This window comes from Triticum aestivum, chromosome 6B, assembly GCF_018294505.1.
Source record: "Triticum aestivum cultivar Chinese Spring chromosome 6B, IWGSC CS RefSeq v2.1, whole genome shotgun sequence".
In the NCBI taxonomy this organism is placed as follows: Eukaryota; Viridiplantae; Streptophyta; class Magnoliopsida; order Poales; family Poaceae; genus Triticum; species Triticum aestivum.
In genome coordinates this window covers 283,433,445-283,456,231 of record NC_057810.1, presented here as the reverse complement: position 1 = coordinate 283,456,231, position 22,787 = coordinate 283,433,445, and positions in this window count along the sequence as shown.

Genomic DNA, 22,787 nt, shown 5'->3' with positions numbered 1-22,787 from the left:
GTAGTCGGATGGTGCTCTTATGTACGATGATGTTGTATTCGTGTGGCATTGTATGCCTTTTATATGTATCCCCATCTATTATGTAAAGTTGATGTAATGATATCCACCTTGCAAAAGCGTATCAATATGTGGTTCTATCCTTGGTGGGACCTTCGAGTCTCTTTAGGATAGTATCGCATATTGGGCGTGACACACCGTCACTCGGCCGCAAACGTTGAGATACCTGGTTTTAAATTCTAGTAAATCCAAAACTCATCTGAAGTTCATGAAACTTGGCATGCTGTCATGGAGCGGCATCAATATGCCCTGGTAAATTTTTTATCCCATTTGGGGCAGGTTTGGGGATATGCTTCTCACAAACCAGAGGTTCTCACAACAAGCCTGATGGTTTCGGTAGGGAATGTCCCACCTTTGGGGACGAAATGATATTAGATGCCTCTTATTGCATTCAAAAAATTTCTCGCGTCAACATAGAACTGTTGGGTAACGTAGTAATTTCAAAATTTTCCTACGCACACGCAAGATCATGGTGATGCATAGCAACGAGAGGGAAGAGTGTTGTCCACGTACCCTCATAGACCGTAAGCGGAAGCGTTATGACAACGCGATTGATGTAGTCGTACGTCTTCACGATCTGATCGATCCAAGCACCGAACGTACGGCACCTACGTGTTCAGCACGCGTTCAGCTCGATGACGTTCCCCGGGCTCCGATCCAGCAAAGCGTCGGGGATGAGTTCCGTCAGCACAACGGCGTGGTGATGATGATGATGTTCTACCGGCGCAGGGCTTCGCCTAAACTCCGCGATGATATGACCGAGGTGTAATATGGTGGAGGGGGGTACCGCACACGGCTAAGGAACGATCCGTAGATCAACTTGTGTGTCTTAGGGGTTCCCCCCTCCACGTATATAAAGGGGGAGAGGAGGAGGGGGGCGGCCAAGGGGAGAGGCGCGACCTAGGGGGGGGGGGGCAATCCTACTCCAAGTAGGTTTGGCCCCCCTTTCCTATTAGGAGTAGGAGAGGGAAGGAAGAGAGGGGAGGGAAGAAGGAAAGGGGGGCCGGCCCCCTTCCCAATTCGGATTGGGCTTGGGGGGGCGCCCCCTCCTTTGCTCCTTCTCCCTCCTTTCCACTAAGGCCCAATAAGGCCCATATACTTACCCGGGGTTCCGGTAACCTCCCGGAGCTCCGGTATAGTCCCAATCTCATCCGAAACCTTTTCGGTATCCAAATATATCCGTCCAATATATCAATCTTTATGTCTCGACCATTTCGAGACTCCTCGTCATGTCTGTGATCACATCCAGGACTCCGAACAAACTTCGGTACATCAAAACTTATAAACTCATAATAAAATTGTCATCGTAACGTTAAGCGTGCGGACCCTACGGGTTCGAGAACTATGTAGACATGACCTAGAACTGTTTCCGATCAATAACCAATAGTGGAACCTGGATGTCCATATTGGTTCCTACATATTCTATGGTTCCTACATATTCTACGAAGATCTTTATCGGTCAAACCGCATAACAACATACGTTGTTCCCTTTGTCATCGGTATGTTACTTGCCCGAGATTCGATCGTCGGTATCCAATACCTAGTTCAATCTCGTTACCGGCAATTCTCTTTACTCGTTCCGTAATACATCATTTCGTAACTAACTCATTAGTTACAATGCTTGCAAGGCTTAAGTGATGTGTATTACTGAGAGAGCCCAGAGATACCTCTCCGACAATCGGAGTGACAAAACCTAATCTCGATTTATGCCAACTCAACATGTACCTTTGGAGACACCTGTAGAGCACCTTTATAATCACCCAGTTACGTTGTGACATTTGGTAGCACACAAAGTGTTCCTCCGGTAAACGGGAGTTGCATAATCTCATAGTTGTAGGAACTTTGTATAAGTCATGAAGAAAGCAATAGCAACATACTAAACGATCAAGTGCTAGGCTAACAGAATGGGTCAAGTCAATCACATCATTCTCCTAATGATGTGATCTCGTTAATCAAATGACAACACATGTCTATGGTTAGGAAACATAACCATCTTTGATTAATGAGCTAGTCAAGTAGAGGCATACTAGTGACATTATGTTTGTCTATGTATTCACACATGTATCATGTTTCCAGATAATACAATTCTAGCATGAATGATAAACATTTATCATGATATGAGGAAATAAATAATAACTTTATTATTGCCTCTAGGGCATATTTCCTTCAGTCTCCCACTTGCACTAGAGTCAATAATGTAGATTACATAGTAATGATTCTAACACCCATGGAGTCTTGGTGCTGATCATGTTTTGCTCGTGAGAGAGGCTTAGTCAACGGGTCTGCAACATTCAGATCCGTATGTATTTTGCAAATTTCTATGTCTCCCACTTGGACTTGGTCCCGGATGGAATTGAAGTGTCTCTTGATGTGCTTGGTCCTCTTGTGAAATCTGGATTCCTTTGCCAAGGCAATTGCACCAGTATTGTCACAGAAGATCTTCATTGGTCCCGATGCACTAGGTATAACACCTAGATCGGAAATGAACTCCTTCATCCAGACTCCTTCACTTGTTGCTTCCGAAGCAGCTATGTACTCCGCTTCACATGTAGATCCCGCCACGACGCTTTGTTTAGAACTGCACCAACTTACAGCTCCACGTTTAATAAAAATACGTATCCGGTTTGCGATTTAGAATCGTCCGGATCAGTGTCAAAGCTTGCATCGACGTAACCATTTACGACTAGCTCTTTGTCACCTCCATATACGAGAAACATATCCTTAGTCCTTTTCAGGTATTTCAGGATGTTCTTGACCGCTGTCCAGTGATCCACTCCTGGATTACTTTGGTACCTTCCTGCCAAACTAATAGCAAGACACACATCAGGTTTGGTACACAGCATTGCATACATGATAGAGCCTATGGATGAAGCATAGGGAACTCCTTTCATTTTCTCTCTATCTTCTGCAGTGGTCGGGCATTGAGTCTGACTCAACTTTATACCTTGTAATACAGGCAAGAACCCTTTCTTCGTCTGATCCATATTGAACCTTTTCAACACTTTATCAAGGTACCTGCATTGTGAAAGTCCAATCAAGCGTCTTGATCTATCTCTATAGATCTTAATGCCCAATATGTAAGCAGCTTCACCGAGGTCTTTCATTGAAAAACTTTTATTCAAGTATCCTTTTATGCTATCCAGAAATTCTATATCATTTCCAATCAACAATATGTCGTCCACATATAATATTAGAAATGCTACAGAGCTCCCACTCACTTTCTTGTAAATACAGGTTTCTCCAAAAGTATGTATAAAACCATATGCTTTGATCACACTATCAAAGCGTTTATTCCAACTCCGAGAGGCTTGCACCAGACCATAGATTGATCGCTGGAGCTTGCACACTTTGTTAGCTCCCTTAGGATTGACAAAACCTTCCGGTTGCATCATATACAACACTTCTTCCAGAAATCCATTCAGGAATGCAGTTTTGACATCCATCTGCCAAATTTCATAATCATAAAATGCGGCAATCGCTAACATGATTCGGACAGACTTAAGCATCGCTACGGGTGAGAATGTCTCATCGTAGTCAACCCCTTGAACTTGTCGAAAACCTTTCGCAACAAGTCGAGCTTTATAGACAGTTATATTACCGTCAGCGTCAGTCTTCTTCTTAAAGATCCATTTATTCTCAATGGCTTGCCGATCATCGGGCAAGTCAACCAAAGTCCATACTTTGTTCTCATACATGGATCCCATCTCAGATTTCATGGCTTCTAGCCATTTTGCGGAATCTGGGCTCATCATCGCTTCCTCATAGTTCGTAGGTTCATCATGGTCAAGTAACTTGACTTCCAGAATAGGATTACCGTACCACTCTGGTGCGGATCTTACTCTGGTAGACCTACGAGGTTCAGTAAAAACTTGATCTGAAGTTTCATGATCAATATCATTAACTTCCTCACTAATTGGTGTAGGTGTCACAGGAACCGATTTCTGTGATGAACTACTTTCCAATAAGGGAGCTGGTATAGTTACCTCATCAAGTTCTACTTTCCTCCCACTCACTTCTTTCGAGAGAAACTCCTTCTCTAGAAAGGATCCATTCTTAGCAACGAATGTTTTGCTTTCGGATCTGTGATAGAAGGTGTACCCAATAGTCTCTTTTGGGTATCCTATGAAGACACATTGCTCCGATTTAGGTTCGAGCTTATCTGGTTGAAGTTTCTTCACATAAGCATCGCATCCCCAAACTTTAAGAAACGACAACTTTGGTTTCTTGCCAAACCACAGTTCATAAGGCGTCGTCTCAATGGATTTTGATGGTGCCCTATTCAACGTGAATGCGGCCGTCTCTAAAGCATAACCCCAAAACGATAGCGGTAAATCAGACATCATAGATCGCACCATATCTAGTAAAGTACGATTACGACGTTCAAACACACCATTTCGTTGTGGTGTTCCGGGTGGCGTGAGTTGTGAAACTATTCCACATTGTTTCAAATGTAAACCAAACTCGTAACTCAAATATTCTCCTCCACGATCAGATCGTAGAAACTTTATTTTCTTGTTACGATGATTTTCCACTTCACTCTAAAATTCTTTGAACTTTTCAAATGTTTCAGACTTGTGTTTCATTAAGTAGATATACCCATATCTGCTCAAATCATCTGTGAAGGTGAGAAAATAACGATATCCGCCACGAGCTTCAATATTCATCGGACCACATACATCTGTATGTATGATTTCCAACAAATCTGTTGCTCTCTCCATAGTACCGGAGAATGGTGTTTTAGTCATCTTGCCCATGAGGCACGGTTCGCAAGTACCAAGTGATTCATAATCAAGTGATTCCAAAAGTCCATCAGTATGGAGTTTCTTCATGCGCTTTACACCGATATGACCTAAACGGCAGTGCCACAAATAAGTTGCACTATCATTATCAACTCTGCATCTTTTGGCTTCGACATTATGAATATGTGTATCACTACTATCGAGATTCAATAAAAATAGACCACTCTTCAAGGGTGCATGACCATAAAAGATATTACTCATATAAATAGAACAACCATTATTCTCTGATTTAAATGAATAACCGTCTCGCATCAAACAAGATCCAGATATAATGTTCATGCTCAACGCTGGCACCAAATAACAATTATTCAGGTCTAAAACTAATCCTGAAGGTAGATGTAGAGGTAGCGTGCCGACCGCGATCACATCGACTTTGGAACCGTTTCCCACGCGCATCGTCACCTCGTCCTTGGCCAGTGCTCGCTTATTCCGTAGTCCCTGTTTCGAGTTGCAAATATTAGCAACAGAACCAGTATCAAATACCCAGGTGCTACTACGAGCTCTAGTAAGGTACACATCAATAACATGTATATCACATATACCTTTGTTCACCTTGCCATCCTTCTTATCCGCCAAATACTTGGGGCAGTTCCGCTTCCAGTGACTAGTTTGCTTGCAGTAGAAGCACTCAGTTTCAGGCTTAGGTCCAGACTTGGGTTTCTTCTCTTGAGCAGCAACTTGCTTGCTGTTCTTCTTGAAGTTACCCTTCTTCTTCCCTTTGCCCTTTTTCTTGAAACTAGTGGTCTTGTTGACCATCAACAGTTGATGCTCCTTCTTGATTTCTACCTCCGCAGCCTTTAGCATTGCGAAGAGCTCGGGAATTGTCTTGTTCATCCCTTGCATATTATAGTTCATCACGAAGCTCTTGTAGCTTGGTGGCAGTGATTGGAGAATTTTGTCAATGACGCTATCATCCGGAAGATTAACTCCCAGTTGAATCAAGTGATTATTATACCCAGACATTTTGAGTATATGCTCACTGACAGAACTATTCTCCTCCATCTTGCAGCTGTAGAACTTATTGGAGACTTCATATCTCTCAATCCGGGCATTTGCTTGAAATATTAACTTCAACTCCTGGAACATCTCATATGCTCCATGACGTTCAAAACGTCGTTGAAGACCTGGTTCTAAGCCGTAAAGCATGGCACACTGAACTATAGAGTAGTCATCAGCTTTGCTCTTCCAGACGTTCACAACATCTGGCGTTGCTCCTGCAGCAGGCCTGGCACCCAGCGGTGCTTCCAGGACGTAATTCTTCTGTGCAGCAATGAGGATAATCCTCAAGTTACGGACCCAGTCCGTGTAATTGCTACCATCATCTTTCAACTTTTCTTTCTCAAGGAACGCATTAAAATTCAACGGAACAACAGCACGAGCCATCTATCTACAACAAACATAGACAAGCAAAATACTATCAGGTACTAAGTTCATGATAAATTTTAGTTCAATTAATCATATTATTTAAGAACTCCCACTTAGACAGACATCTCTCTAGTCATCTAAGTGATCACGTGATCCAAATCAACTAAACCATAACCGATCATCACGTGAGATGTAGTTTTCAATGGTGAACATCACTATGTTGATCATATCTACTATATGATTCACGCTCGACCTTTCGGTCTCCGTGTTCTGAGGCCATATCTGCATATGCTAGGCTCGTCAAGTTTAACCTGAGTATTCTGCGTGTGCAAAACTGGCTTGCACCCATTGTAGATGGACGTAGAGCTTATTACACCCGATCATCACGTGGTGTCTGGGCACGACGAACTTTGGCAACGGTGCATACTCAGGGAGAACATTTCTTGATAATTTTTTAGTGAGAGATCATCTTAAAATGCTACCGTCAATCAAAGCAAAATAAGATGCATAAAGGATAAACATCACATGCAATCAATATAAGTGATATGATATGGCCATCATCATCTTGTGCTTGTGATCTCCATCTCCGAAGCACCGTCGTGATCACCATCGTCACCGGCGCGACACCTTGATCTCCATCGTAGTATTGTTGTCGTTTACGCCATCTATTGCTTCTACGACTATCGCTACCGCTTAGTGATAAAGTAAAGCAATTACAGGGCGTTTGCATTTCATACAATAAAGCGACAACCATATGGCTCCTGCCAGTTGCCGATAACTTCGGTTACAAAACATGATCATCTCATACAATAAAATATAGCATCACGTCTTGACCATATCACATCACAACATACCCTGCAAAAACAAGTTAGACGTCCTCTACTTTGTTGTTGCAAGTTTTATGTGGCTGCTACGGGCTTAGCAAGAACCTTTCTTACCTACTCATCAAAACCACAACGATAGTTCGTCAAGTTAGTGCTGTTTTAACCTTCGCAAGGACCGGGCGTAGCCACACTCGGTTCAACCAAAGTTGGAGAAACAGACACCCGCTAGTCACCTGTGTGCAAAGCACGGCGGTAAAACCAGTCTCACGTAAGCGTACGCGTAATGTCGGTCCGGGCCGCTTCATCCAACAATACCATTGAACCAAAGTATGACATGCTGGTAAGCAGTATGACTTGTATCGCCCACAACTCACTTGTGTTCTACTCGTGGATATAACATCAACGCATAAAACCTAGGCTCGGATGCCACTGTTGGGTAACGTAGTAATTTCAAAATTTTCCTACGCACATGCAAGATCATGGTGATGCATAGCAACGAGAGGGGAGAGTGTTGTCCACGTACCCTCGTAGACCGTAAGCGGAAGCGTTATGACAACGCGGTTGATGTAGTCGTACGTCTTCACGATCCGACCGATCCAAGCACCGAACGTACGGCACCTCCGTGTTCAGCACACGTTCAGCTCGATGACATTCCCCGGGCTCCGATCCAGCAAAGCGTCGGGGATGAGTTCCATCAGCACGGCGGCGTGGTGATGATGATGATCTTCTACCGGCGCAGGGCTTCGCCTAAACTCCGCGACGATATGACCGAGGTGTAATATGGTGGAGGGGGGCACCGCACACGGCTAAGGAACGATCCGTAGATCAACTTGTGTGTCTTAGGGGTGCCCCCCTCCCCGTATATAAAGGGGGAGAGGAGGAGGGGGCCGGCCAAGGGGAGAGGCACGCCCTGGGGGGGGGCAATCCTACTCCAAGTAGGTTTGGCCCCCCTTTCCTATTAGGAGTAGGAGAGGGAAGGAAGAGAGGGGAGGGAAGAAGGAAAGGGGGGCCGGCCCCCTTCCCAATTCGGATTGGGCTTGGGGGCGCGCCCCCTCCTTTGCTCCTTCTCCCTCCTTTCCACTAAGGCCCAATAAGGCCCATATACTTACCGGGGGGTTCCGGTAACCTCCCGGAGCTCCGGTATAGTCCCAATCTCATCCGGAACCTTTCCGGTATCCAAATATATCCGTCCAATATATCAATCTTTATGTCCCGACCATTTCGAGATTCCTCGTCATGTCCGTGATCACATCCGGGATTCCGAACAAACTTCGGTACATCAAAACTTATAAACTCATAATAAAATTGTCATTGTAACGTTAAGCATGCGGACCCTACGGGTTCGAGAACTATGTAGACATGACCTAGAACTGTTTCGGATCAATAACCAATAGTGGAACCTGGATTTCCATATTGGTTCCTACATATTCTATGAAGATCTTTATCGGTCAAACCGCATAACAACATACGTTGTTCCCTTTGTCATCGGTATGTTACTTGCCCGAGATTCGATCGTCGGTATCCAATACCTAGTTCAATCTCGTTACCGGCAAGTCCCTTTACTCGTTCCGTAATACATCATTTTGTAACTAACTCATTAGTTACAATGCTTGCAAGGCTTAAGTGATGTGTATTACTGAGAGGGCCTAGAGATACCTCTCCGACAATTGGAGTGACAAAACCTAATCTCGATTTATGCCAACTCAACATGTACCTTTGGAGACACCTGTAGAGCACCTTTATAATCACCCAGTTACGTTGTGACGTTTGGTAGCACACAAAGTGTTCCTCCGGTAAACGGGAGTTGCATAATCTCATAGTTGTAGGAACTTTGTATAAGTCATGAAGAAAGCAATAGCAACATACTAAACGATCAAGTGCTAGGCTAACAGAATGGGTCAAGTCAATCACATCATTCTCCTAATGATGTGATCTCGTTAATCAAATGACAACACATGTCTATGGTTAGGAAACATAACCATATTTGATTAATGAGCTAGTCAAGTAGAGGCATACTAGTGACATTGTGTTTGTCTATGTATTCACACATGTATCATGTTTCCGGATAATACAATTCTAGCATGAATGATAAACATTTATCATGATATGAGGAAATAAATAATAACTTTATTATTGCCTCTAGGGCATATTTCCTTCAAGAACAACACGAGTGTTGTGTCATTTTTTGGGGTTCATTTTGACATTTTTATGCAGCAATTGCATTTTCAATGCATTTATGAGCACAATTCAAATTTGAACTACATACACATGCTCTAATGCATATAAATTGGTTGAAAATTCAAATATGTGTCCTTGGTTGCATGCTTAGGTCCCATGTAAGAAATGGGAATGAATGTCAAACACCCTGCCACCGTCACTCGGACGCAAGCATTGAGATTCCTAGTTTTCAAATTCTAGTAAATCCAAAACCCGTCTAAAATTCATGAAACTTGGCATGCTATCATGGAGCGGCATCAAAATGTCGTGGTAATTTTTTTGTCCCATTTGGGGCAGGTTTGGGGATAGGCTTCTCACAAACCAAAGGTTCTCACAACAAGCCTGATGGTTTCAGTAGGGAATGTCCCACCTTTCGGGATGAAACGATATCCGCTGCCTCGTATTGCTTTCAAAAATTTTCTAGTGTCAACATAGAACAACAGGAGTGTTCTGTCAATTTTTGGGATTTTTTGGGGTTCGTTTGGACATTTTTATGCATTAATTGAGTTTTCAGTGCATTTATGTGCATAATTCAAATTGGAACTACATGCACATGCTCTAATGCATATAAATTGGTTGAAAATTCATATTTGTGTCCTTGGTTTCATGCTTAGGTCCCATGCAAGAAATGGGAATGAATGTTAAACACCCTGCCACCATCACTCGGCCGTAAACATTGAGATTCCTGGTTTTTAAATTCTAGTAAATCCAAAACTCGTCTGAAATTCATGAAACTTGGCATGCTATCATGGAGAGGTTTGGGTATAAGCTTCTAACAAACTAGATCTTCTCACAACAAGCATGATGGTTTCGGTAGGGAACGTCCCACCTTTGGGGACGAAATGATATTAGATGCCTCTTATTGCTTTCAAAAAAATTCTAGTGTCAACATAGAACAACAGGAGTGTTGTGTCAATTTTTGGGATTTTTCGGGGTTCGTTTGGATATTTTTATGCATTGATTTTTCGATGCATTTATGTGCATAATTCAAATTTGAACTACATGCACATGCTCTACTGCATATAAATTGGTTGGAAATCCAAATTTGTGTCCTTGGTTGCATGCTTAGGTCCCATGCAAGAAATGGGAATGAATGTCAATCACCTTGCCACCGTCACTCGGCCGCAAACATTGAGGTTCCTTTTTAAAAAAATTCTAGTAAATCCAAAACTCGTCGAAAATTCATGAAACTTGGCATGCTATCATGGAGCGGCATCAACATGTCGTGGTAATTTTTTTGTCCCATTTGGGGAAGGTTTGGGTATAAGCTTCTCACAAACCAGATCTTCTCACAACAAGCTTAATGGTTTCGGTTGGGAACGTCCCACCTTCAGGGACGAAACAATATCCGCTGCCTCTTATTGCTTTCAAAAAAATTCTAGTGTCAACATAGAACAACAGGAGTATTGTGTTAAATTTTGCAATTTTTCGGGGTTCGTTTGGACATTTTTATACGTTAACTGGGTTTTCTAGGCATTTTATGTGCATAATTCAAATTTGAACTACATGCACATGCTCTAGTGCATATAAATTGGTTGAAAAATCAAACCTTTGTCCTTGGGTGCATGCTTAGGTCCCACGCAAGAAATGGGAATGATTCAAACACCAGGGCAATGTTGATTGCCGGCAAAACATTGAGATACTTTGTTTTTAAATTCTAGCAAATCCAAAACTCGTCTGAAATTCATGAAACTTGGCATGCTATCATGGAATGGCACCCAACATGTTGCGGTGTTTTTCGTGTCCATTTTGAGAGAAGGACTCGAATAACAGCCAACAAAGGCATTTTCAAACAAATAGCTACCACTCTAACATCGCAAACATTTGTATTATCCAAATCGTGTGTGTTATGTTAACCATTCACGTGACGCCACGTGTCTTGGTTTTAATGGCTATAGGAGGTGCCATGCGAAGAGCTGCTTGACTGAACGGGAGGCGTGCGAGCGCAGTCCAATGCGTAGGCTGATCGAGAGGCGTGCAAGCTGTCCTCCAATGCGCAGGCTCACCGGGAAGCGTACGAGATGTATGCTGCGCAGGCTCACTGGGAATCGAGCCCTTTGACTTACATGGCCGCCCGCGTTCCTCTCCATTAATGGCGCCCGAGCCGCTACTTAATATGGATGGCCTTACTGTTCGCCTCCCATTCCCCTCCCTCCCGCAGACCTCCACCAACGCCATGGCGCAAAAGGATCATCTGCCACTAGTCTTAAAGTTTGGTGAAGTCGACTCCGAGCCGGAGGAGATTGAAAATAAGGAGGAATGGGGCCTCATGGACATGGCCCAGAATGAGTTGGCCGCGGCTATTGCTGCCCCCGCTCCTATCCCAGCTCCCATTCCCGCGCCCGTGCCAGTGACCATCCCCGTAGCATTGACGGGCTAGTCGCCGAGCACTATCGCAGAGCTGGAAGCCGCGGGTGTCACTGAGGTCTCCGCGGACCCGCGCGAGCTCGTGTACATGCCCGTGCCCATGCGCGCCCCTCCATCCACCGTGCCGCCGGTACCCGTGCGTTTGGCTGCACCCACCACGCTCGTGCCCGTGCACACGCCCCCTCAGCGGCATGGGACGCCGCCGTCGACCGCTAACTCTCAGCGCCACCAGCTGTCGTCCTCTCGCGCCCCGCTTGTCGATCGCGCGATGACATGATATTTGATTTACAAGTAAAAACACTCTGTGCTGCCTTGAAGACTTCAACAACGGCATTCCGGAGGACGACAATGACAAGGACGGTGCAGCATGCCGCCTCCTCGCCGCTGGAAATAGTTTTTTTTCTTGGGTTTAATATTGTATCTCGATCGCAAACGTTTTAGTTAGAACACCCGTATGCGAACCGACAACTTCCCCAGGAAGCCAAGGGAAAATGTGCCGAGCAGGATATGTGCAGCTCTTGATCGCAAATGTTTTGGATAGAACACACGTATGCAAAGCGAGAGCAGGATTTGTGCATCTCTTCAACGCAAACGGTTGTTTTGGATGACCCGTGTGCAACCACTTACAAAAAATTTGGTAAGATTTGCATTTGTCATATTGGGTATGTTGCCATCTGTCAAACTTGAAAGATTGACATTTGTTGATCTAGTAACATTGCCATTTGTCAACCTTTTAACACTGTGATTTGTCAAAATATGCAGCTAAAAATCACTAGCACTATCTAATTTTTGAAACTAAAATTCAGTAATGAAGCATAGATCTCGTTCATAGCTTAAGCAGTCGTGCTTAATTTATACAAATAGTTCAACTCGACAGCTGAACCGACCAAACTTTTCCCCAATTGTTGCCAACCACGTACTGAAATACCTGGTTCTACTTTTTATACTAGCTAATTTTAAGTACGTTGTACAGTTCCACCACATCTATAGTCAGATGAACTAAACAAAATAGCCCCTAAATACTACTACAGAGGTGCTTCGTACTACTTCCGGCAGCCTATCCTCTGCCGAGCACGCTCAGTAAGAGGCAGAGGAGGAGGAGCCTACCGACGAGCTGGACAACTGCAATACGGTGCTTGCCGCTGCTGCAACTTCAGCGACGCTCACCTCGAACGCCCTCTGCCGCTCCAGATGACCCCTCTTGAAGTGGTGGTTCTCCTTGTAGATCTCTTGATTCCTCGCCTCTGAGGTGGTGTGTACCGCGGCCACGGCGGCGGTAAGGCACTTTGCGTGCTCGACGAGGCGCTCCTCCTCCTCCCGCAGAAACTCGGTGTAGCGTGCAAGGTCGCTGACGCACATGCCGGCATCCACCTTCGCCTCCCGCCTTCGGGCGGCAGTGGCGGAGCAGGTGATGACCCCGACGATCAACGGTGGGCTGGCAGCTACGGCAGCCGATGATGGGGTGGCGGCCACAACCACCACCTCCCGCCTTCGGGCCGCGGTGGCGGAGCGGGTGATGTCCATAGTGGCCGGCAGTGGGGTGGCGGCCACGACGGCCACCTCCTGCCTTCGGGCCGCCGCGGCGGAGCGGGCGATGGCCCTGGCTTTCAATGGTCGTGTGGGCGGCCGGCAACAGCTGCCGAAGGGCACAGGCGGCGGAGCGTGTGGTGGGTGTTCCCCGCAAACCCAACACTATGTCGGGGACTGCGCCGCTGCTGCGGTGTAGCCTCCTAGCTAGAGCTGTCGTCTGATGACGACGGAGTGGCTGAGCGACCACGATGGACCGGTGCCATTGGCAATTGTGGGAGAAGCAGATGAGATAAGCTACAGGGAGGGAGGGGAAAATGCGACGCAGGACTCGCCGGCCATGAGGGTTTTTATAGCAGGCCAGTAAGAATTGGGATTTTGGGGGATTTCACCCAGTCGGGCGGGAAACTTGCGTGGGAACCTGTGAGGTTGCGCAGGAACGGGCTCACCAACGATTCATTGGCGCCATCGTTTGGCCAAAATAACGCTCCCGCGCACTGCGCAAGCTTGCGCTGTAAGCCGTCTGCGGCAGCGGGGTGACAAGACTTGCGAGAGGAGGACGAAAGGCCATGTACATATACCGTTAATAAAAAATATTTGCGATTGAATTACCTACTATACACCCTTCTTGGTTTATAAGTAGGATTTAACTCATAAAATATGAATGCATGTCGCCAAAGATTATATAGTTGGATTTTTATTTGAACATAGTTTCCAATTATATAATATTTATAACATGCATTAACATTTTGTTGGTTAAATTTGAGGGAAAAGTATGGCACATAATATAAAGGGGGCTATAGACCAAGATGGAGGTGGTAGCACACGGCCGCTCTCTACGCAGCATCGCAAGTGTCGGTCGGCTTGTAGGCGACTATTTCCTGCGTGTTCAACTGCTCTATGCGTGTGGTTGCTTGCGGTTGAGGCGGCCGCGGCGCGCTCTCCTCGCGTCCCGTTACGTGTGCTCTACTCTCGCGTCCCTCTGGGTGCTCTGCCCTCGTCCCTCCATGCGTGTTGCCGGTATTTGGGGCTAGCGCACGATCACGCACGTTCGTGTGCATGCGGTTGCGCCGGGCGCGGCTCGACAATGCAGTTACCTGATGCAAAAACTACCATGCAGACGCGACGAGAATCCAGGCCGCCCAGCCCCCATTTATTCCTGCGGCCATTTACCTTCATCTCTCATGTCACACGACACAATAAGCACCTCCATGACGACACATACAGAGAGGACATCCAGCGGTTCCAATGGCGATCCCTGTGGCTCCAATGGCGCTCCCAGCGACCGACGACAACAACAGTGGCCAGTTCACCATGCATCACATAGTGGACACCCACATGAGGGGGAAGGCCCTCTCGGTGCTGTACAGGAACGATCCGGTGTCAGTAGAGAGCTCCATCCAATCTATGGAGCAGTTCCTTCCCGAGGACAAGTACCAAGTGGTCGGCTTCGACCTCGAGTACAACATCGGTCGTGTCAGGCACGATCAGAAGGTTGTCCTTGCCCAGTTGTGCGTGCGACATGACGTCCTAGTCTACCACTGGCACCTGTCCACAAGGCCTTGCGAGCATTTCTCCAGTTTTATCAACAGCTCCGACTACAATTTCGCTACGGTGGACACCACCAACGATCTAAAAGCGCTCAAGGTTTCGGGCTTGAAATGCCGCAATCTTGTCAACATCCAGGACCACTACAAGGTCCGGGGCAGTGCCAAGAACAAACTAAACTCTCTGGTTGACCTCGCCTCGGCCATCATCGACCCCTACTACATGATGATGAAGGATGAGAGCAAGAAGGACAAGGACATCTGGCACAGTGTTTGGCATGAGAGACTGAATGAATAACACGTCAAGTACGCGGCCAATGACGCGTACACAAGCTACGAGATGTACAGGTGGATCGTTGACATGAGGAAGTGTCTTGTTCATGCCCTAGCCGAGAGATCGAGCCACAGAGCAGTGGTGGGAGCGTCACAAGAAGTAGATGACTAGACAATCGTTTCTCCTACTTTAGAATGCATGCAATTGTTTATTGAGGTGTGTGTGAGTGATCTGTATAGTCACTTATGTAATTGGATGTTTATTTCAGTTATATATATGCACATGTTATTCTTCTGTGGACAGAGCAAATCACACAGCTTATTAGCAGCAATCGTCTGTGTTATTATTGGTCTTCGCACACATTTCTGATCACAGACCTGTTTGCCGCATATCACACACATATTGTTCAGTTGAACTGTTTCCATTGTGTTGCGCGATAAAGGCTGCAAAGAGGGATCTACAGCAGCAAGGTCTATCGAGGTCTTTGTTTTGTAATTTTTGACATTTCTTGTTTTTTGAACACATGTTGATTGGCTTGAAAAAGGTCTATCTCGTTACTTTTTGATAATTGTTTATACGCAAGCAACAAGTTTGCATTTTTCAAAGTTTTTTGTACGAACAGAATCGCACACAAACTTACTATAGTAACCGTCTGTGTTGTAATTTCTCATCGCAAACAGTTCATCCGAGTGGGCTGTTTGTTGCGTATCACACACATCTGGTTTACAAGAATCGTTTGTGTTCTTTTGGCTGACCGCAAATGCCACATATCACACACATCTTGTTAAGATGAACCGTTTCTGTTCTCTTGCCTAATCGAAAATAGTTTGTCTGAGTGAACCGTATGCTTTATATCACACACACATTTATTTGGCTGACCGTTTCTATTGCATTCCCTAATAGCACACAGTTCATCAGAGCGAACTGTATGCCGTATATCGCACACACATTGATAAGGCTGCCTGTTTCTGTTGTTTTTCCTCATTGCAAATAGTTCTGCTGGATCAACCGTATGCCCAGCATCGCACACGCAAGTAAAATCTGAACCGTGTTTGATGTGTCCGCCATCACAAACGTTTTACACCTTTTTGACGATTTTTCTACACCATCGTTTGCGATTATTGCATTGCACACAGTTTCATCGAAGGGTTTTTTATACATAGTGTCACGTTAGCAGCATCCTGCAGTAGTGTATGCCCATGGCTTACGCTCATGTATTGCATGGGAGTGACGATGTGTGAGTAGTTCACCACAGACGTATGGGTCCAAAGCTAGTAGCTAGATGGCTTCTTCTTTCTCTTTGATCTTTAATACAATGTTCTCCTCGTTGTTCTTGGAGTTCTATCCGATGTAATCTTCTTTTGTGGTGTGTTTGTTGGGATTCGATGAATTGTGGGTTTATGATATAAATATTTATGATAAGTAATGGAGTCTTTTCTAAACTTTATTATGCATGATTGTATTGTATTTCTCTGCGATCTATCCGTTTGGTTTGGCCAACTAGATTGATTTATCTTCAGTGGGAGAGATGCTTTGTAATGGGTTCAATCTTGCGGTTCTCTAGCTCAATGACAAAAAGGGACAAGACACATATTTGTATTGTTGCCATTAAGGGTAAAATGGTGGATTTATTCATATTAGTTGAGTTTACTTTGTCTATATCATGTCGTCTTGATTAAGGTGTTACTCTGTTTTTATTAACTTAATACCCTAGATCATGTTGGACAACGGTTGATGGATGGAGTAATAGTAGTAGATGCAGGCAGGAGTCTGTCTACTTGTCTCGGATATGATACCTATATACATGATCATTGCCTTGAATATCGTCATACTATGCGCTTTTCTATCAATTGTCCAACAGTAATTTGTTTACCCACTATATGTTATGTGTTCGAGAGAGAAACCTCTAGTGAAAATTATGGCCCCAGGTTCTACTTTAGTCATATATAAAAAACCGAAATATTTTTGCTACAATTTTATTTCTTTTTATTTTGTTTTGCAATTTATTTATCCACCTATACAAGATTTGATCCTTGCAAGTAACGAGTTCAAGGGGATTGACAACCCTCTTGCCCGAGTTGGGTGCAAGTATTTGCTTTTGTGTGTGCAGCTGTTGTTCACGAGGCTTTGTGTGATTCTCCTACTGAGGAAAATACTTATCTCTACTGTGTTGCATCTCCTCTCCTCTCCGGAAAAAATCCCAACGCAACTCACAAGTAGCAGGCCTCTCTTCGTGAATCTTGTGGTGAAGCTTCACCACATGTTTTAGGTGTAAGCTATTTTTGGATTGTGCTATCGTTCCCCCCGAACAGCTATGCTACCCATTTGATTTGGGAGACAAAGCTCATCCAATAGAATGGTGGCTTCTTGGGAAAGAAGAGGGGTTCTTGGCTTTTATGTAATATCGAAAGAACTAGGGCTACCCGCAACGTAACCTTATGGCTCAACAAAGCGCTCAACAAAACTGAAGGGTCCTTCATTCCGGAAATCATACTGAGGCAAACACCGCAGGGAAAGAAATCATGACGTCCTCACTAGGGCAGAGAGCATCGAATCCTTAAGGCTAAGGTGGGTGCATGTTATTTTAACAATATCTTTCTCCTCCGAGGACACACAGTGTTGCATGGTCCAAAGGAGAATTTTTACAGTAAGCCTACCCTTAAAGCACCCATGCCGGGAAGGACGTTCCGATAGTGTAGGTAACAAAAGCACTACCCATCGCATCGTGTCACCCCATTCCATGCTCGATGCTTTCGACAAATAGGAGGGATACGAGGCTTCTGGGTACAACATTTAAGATGATGAACGAAACTATGCAAGGCGAGAAGCCTTTTAGTGAACTCCTTGAGATAAAGAAAATGGGACATGTCGAGTTAAACCACAAGAAGAAAAAGCATCCAGTTGAAATGAGAGTGTTGATGATGTACATCTCACTTTTGAACCATGGATTAAGGTGGTATTTTGGAGAACCATAAATACAGTCACCATGCTAGTTCTGTTGAGCTCATAGTTTAATAGGACGGCCGCATTCCATATCCGGGAACGAGTGTTTTAGGCACACACTTGCATAAGATGACAACTTAGCACCTACATAACTTCCTAACAGGAAGTACTTAGCTTATTTAACCCCCTGGGTGTCAGATCCTGATGCCACGGGGGCACTTCTGTGCTTGCTGATTTAGGCATTGACCAAGTCAAGGTCCACATTGATAGTGTGAGACCCTTTGTTGGTCCGCCCGATCTTCATGACAAAGGAGTTCCTCTGCTCGGCTGGTCTTCCCAAAAGCTCTGGCCCCATGAACATCAGCGGTAGCATGGTCCCAGGTCTTGAGACAGCAAACCGGCGTCCGTGAGCCCCCCAAAGGTTGCTAGCTTCCTCCGCCAGGGCACACTCGTGAGCGAGAGCGTAAAGCTCCGTCACAGTGTGCACCCAACAGGCCGCCATTGCCTCGCGAACCTGAGCACTATGGATGGTCAGGCAGAAGGCCTTAATGATGGAAGAGGCAGGCAATCCTTCAATTTTGTCCTCCACCCGGCGAAAGCGCCAAAGGTACTCCTAAAGTGGCTCGCCTGGCTTCTGCTTGAGGTATAGAAGCGGGATGTATGTGGGGAGCGCCACCGCAAGATCTTTCCCCGAAGAGGGATCTTGGCGGAGGTCGCTCTGGGGCACCGCGGGTGATGCCCCACTCAGCTGCCTTCGAGAGCGAACCGCATGGTCCAGTGCTTGCCAGACGTGGGGTCCTTCCGGTGGCGAGGTAGGGTGCGCTTCGTCCGCCGGCAAGGACGAAGATTTTGCGGATGCCCAGGGTGCGAGGCCTCAGGCTTAGGCAGCCGTACCCTAGCCATCCTATCCTAGAGGTGAAGAGGCTGATGATGACGATGATGGATCTGGCGTTAATAGAGACGCAATGACTTTGTTGATGTAGATCCGCACGAGTCCCCCCCTTCCCGGCACGCCAGATGTCGGCACGTGTGTACAGACACTCGCATGACACCATTACTGGTGACGTCTGTTTGCTAGTCCGGGAATGGGGCACAAAGATGAGGACCTACAGTACTGAAATATGTGAAATGGACACAACGATTTACCCAGATTCGAGCCGCATGGATGCGTAATGCCTACTCGTGCTTTCTGTGTGTTTATGTGGGTGGATTAAGAGCTACTAGTCCCTCCCAGAAACGGGAAGCGTACTACGCTCCTACTGGTGTTCTAATAAGTGTCCAACATTGTTCTACTTGTTTCTCCTCCTCTCGGGGTTGTCTTTGACTTAGCCTCGCCCTCCTTTTATATCTCAAGGGGTACCACAATGTCTTCCATGCTAAGGCAGTGGTCTAGTTCCGAGGTGAGTGCATTAAATGCACGGCGATGTGTCATCGTCTTCTGTCTTCCGGGAACGAACTCTAGTATTTTCAGCACCGACCATAGTGACACCTGCGCGGGCCGTGACACGCCTCAGCACAGATGTACACCATGCGACGGTGTGGGTGAGTGATTCACCTCTTGTGTCTTGTCCATCTCCTGGCACGCCCGCCCACCGGCCGTGTGGCACAAGGGTTCTGTCGACGCAGAATGGTTGTGCCATGCATAGGTGAGGAGGTAGCTTGCTGTCGAAGGATAGATGAGTGCGCACCAGCTAGGACAGCCATTGTCGAGTAAGGTTGTTCACGGGTCTTGGCCGGCGATGGTTGTTGTCGGATATCTTGATTTGATTCTTGCTAGTCTTGAGTGGGCTCGCTTGATGGGCATGGAGATCTTCTAAACAAAGATCTACATGCCACCACCAGATCCAAGCTTCATCTGGTGAGGTTGATTGCTACTGTTCTTTATGAAGATCTGCATACCACCACTAAAGGGAGTAGTAGCAAGCAGCTCTTCTATCTTCTTGAGCATGGTCCAGGGGTGACCGTGGCGCATGCATAGTTGGGTGCGTGATTGAAATCTTCATGGTACCAACAGTTGGCAGAGGATCCCTCAACCATAAGGCCTTGCAGAGGTCCTCCATGGAAGGCTTAGCCACTCGCCATAGCTCCACCAGCTAATTTAGCTGGTCGCCAAGGATTGGAGGGTGCGCTAGTGCTTGGAACTGCGGCTAGAAGGATTTCTCCTCGGCCACATCCGCGCGCGTGCTAGAGTGCTTGCAAGCCTCCTCCATGCTTCAAGGGAGATCCGAGAAGGCGCCTGGTATACACCAAAGTTGTGTTAGGTTGGGGAAGGCTTGATGGTCGAAGACACACTATAGTAAATATGGCTTACCAACGGCTATTTCAGTCGCCTGGCATAGTTATTCTCTCGTAGAATTTGCTCGAGAGGTGGCCTCCTGGTGCTCCCCTTAATCTCGGTGGCGCCCTTCTCCTTGGAGGTCTTCAACACATCATGTTCAGTGGTGATCGTCAAAAAATCCTGCTCCACCTTGATGATTGGAGACTGAGCAGCCTCACATGTTTTTTGCTCCTCGGCTAGTGATTCAACATTTTTCTGCGTTGTAGCCTTCTACTACTCAGCTTTGATTTGAGCTCTTTAAGCTTGATCTATACATCAGCCAGGGACTTCTCATCCGTATATAGATAAAACTGCAAAAACTCGAATTAAGTATAGAACTTTTTGATGTAGCAGTGAAACAGCTTGTATGAATTTCTTACCTTGAGCTTTCTGAGCACCTTGCATGAGCTGGAGAGCTTCCTCCTCAGCTTGCGCAAGGCGGCACTTCACCTCTTCGAACTCCGATAAGTTGGATGAAGCGTGGGAGGTAGAAACCTGTACAAGAGGCACGCAAAAGTAGTTAAGTAAAGTACCCTCTTAAAATTAAGATTTGATACTCTAGTTAGCTCTCTTCAAGCCAACAAGAGTCTCGGGGGCTACAACATATTCGCACCCATTTCCAAATCTTCAAAGTGTTAAGCTAAATCGACCCTCAAGCCAGTTCGGTAAACTAACTTAAGGCTCGGGGGCTACTATAATTGTGATCTCCAACAAATTCAGAATAATTAAAATCTTGGTTTAAACAGATATTTATAATTTGTGTGATCTCTTCGGACGATGCCTCAGCATCCTCCTTGAGGGTTACTAGTTATACCTAGCATATTCTTCGAACCATATGAAAACAGAAAGTGTTTAATAAACATATCACAAAGCCTTTAGCCAGGCTGAGGATTGCCTCAAGGATCCCAGCCTCGGCAGACCATAACTGGGTCAATGCGTTGCCGAGAAAGGCATGGTAGTTGGGAAGGCTGGAGGAGCTATTCAAATCCTCCTCCATCGCATGTTGACGCGATATCAGCTTGGACCCTCCGTGGCTAAGCATCTGAGGCATAGTCCTCAGTGCCCTACCCTCGGTTGATGGAGGAGGGGGGCCCTTGTTGGTCCCATGGCTCTTGAACCACGGGGGGGCGGAGAAGTCGGGTGGCTAAGCATTGGGTCTTCGTGACCAGAGGAGAATTTCTCCCCCTGGTCCTCGGTACTTTTCTCCATGGACAAGGGCTGGACCTAGGCCATGGAATATTAGTCTCCTCCCCGGCACCAGATACCGGGGGAGGAGGGTGCGACATAACCTCCCCAAACCTATTTGGGAAAGAGAAGGAGTGGGCGCCGTCTCGAAGGAGCTCATGGCTAGCAAAGGCCTTGGAAAGCCAACATCAGAGTCCTCGCCTGGCAAGTCGTATTGCACCCTGTAAAAGGAAGAAAAGTAAAGGTAAGAGCACATGACTTAGGCCTCTTTTGGTTCATAGGATAGGATTATCATAGGAATAGGAATTTTGTAGGAAATGAGATGACATGTATCTCAAATCCTATGAGTAGGAATAGGAAACAAGATGTCATTTGGTTGACACCAAAGGAATTTTTCCATTGAGTCTAGGCTCTTTTTTATTTTCCTATGAAATGTGGAGGATAGGAACCAATCCTATGTAGGAATAGGAATCCATTCCTATGAACCAAAGGGCTCTAAAGGAAAAAATCTTATAAGAATCCTATCCTCTAGAATTCCTATGAAATTCCTCTAAACCAAAGGAGGCCTTAGCTCACATTACCAATCTCTCCCTAATAATAAAGCACGGATTGAGTCTCCAGGTTCACCGTCATAATACACTTTCTTCTCATGTCATAATACACTTTTACGATTTGTATAGACCAAATCGTAGCATAAACGAGGGGTACTAATAATATAATAGAACGGAGTACTCTTATCCATAGCGCCCGTTCTGTCGTTCGCCGGCGGCCGTTGTGGCTCGCGCGGGAGGATGGAAGACGCTCGCCGGGGCGTGTGCTACAGAGACGGCTTCCGCCGCGCGGCGAGGTGGAGCAGGGACGGTGGTTGTCGGGCTACATGAGGAGGTAGAGGCGACCAAGGCAAGGGGGCACAGGCGTCGGCTAGCCAAGCGGCGGCCAGAGCAGAGGAGGATGGGAAGGCAAGGAGGCATGGGCGTCGGCTAGCCAAGGGGCGGACAAAGCAGAGGACGACGAGAGGCGGTCGACCATGGACGTGGAGGTGCTCGCAAGCAGCGAGGAGCAGAGGCGACGACGGAGTGGCTCGGGCGCTCGCGTAGTGTCAAGAGGTCAAGATTTCCACCACGAGAGAGTGGTCGGTGCTGGTGCTGGACCGCCATGGCCGCTAGCGGTGGTGGAGGAGGGATGACACCATGGTCGCTGGTCTTGGTGGAACAGGGGAGCCGGGGGATTCCGTGGCGCGCGGGGGGTCCTGGCGATGTGGAGCAGGGGATCCGACGGCGACAGTGGTGGAGGGATGCCCGCCATGGCCGCTCGTGTCCTGGTTGAGCAGGGGCTTGGTGGCGCGGGGGAGCGAGCGTCCCGGCA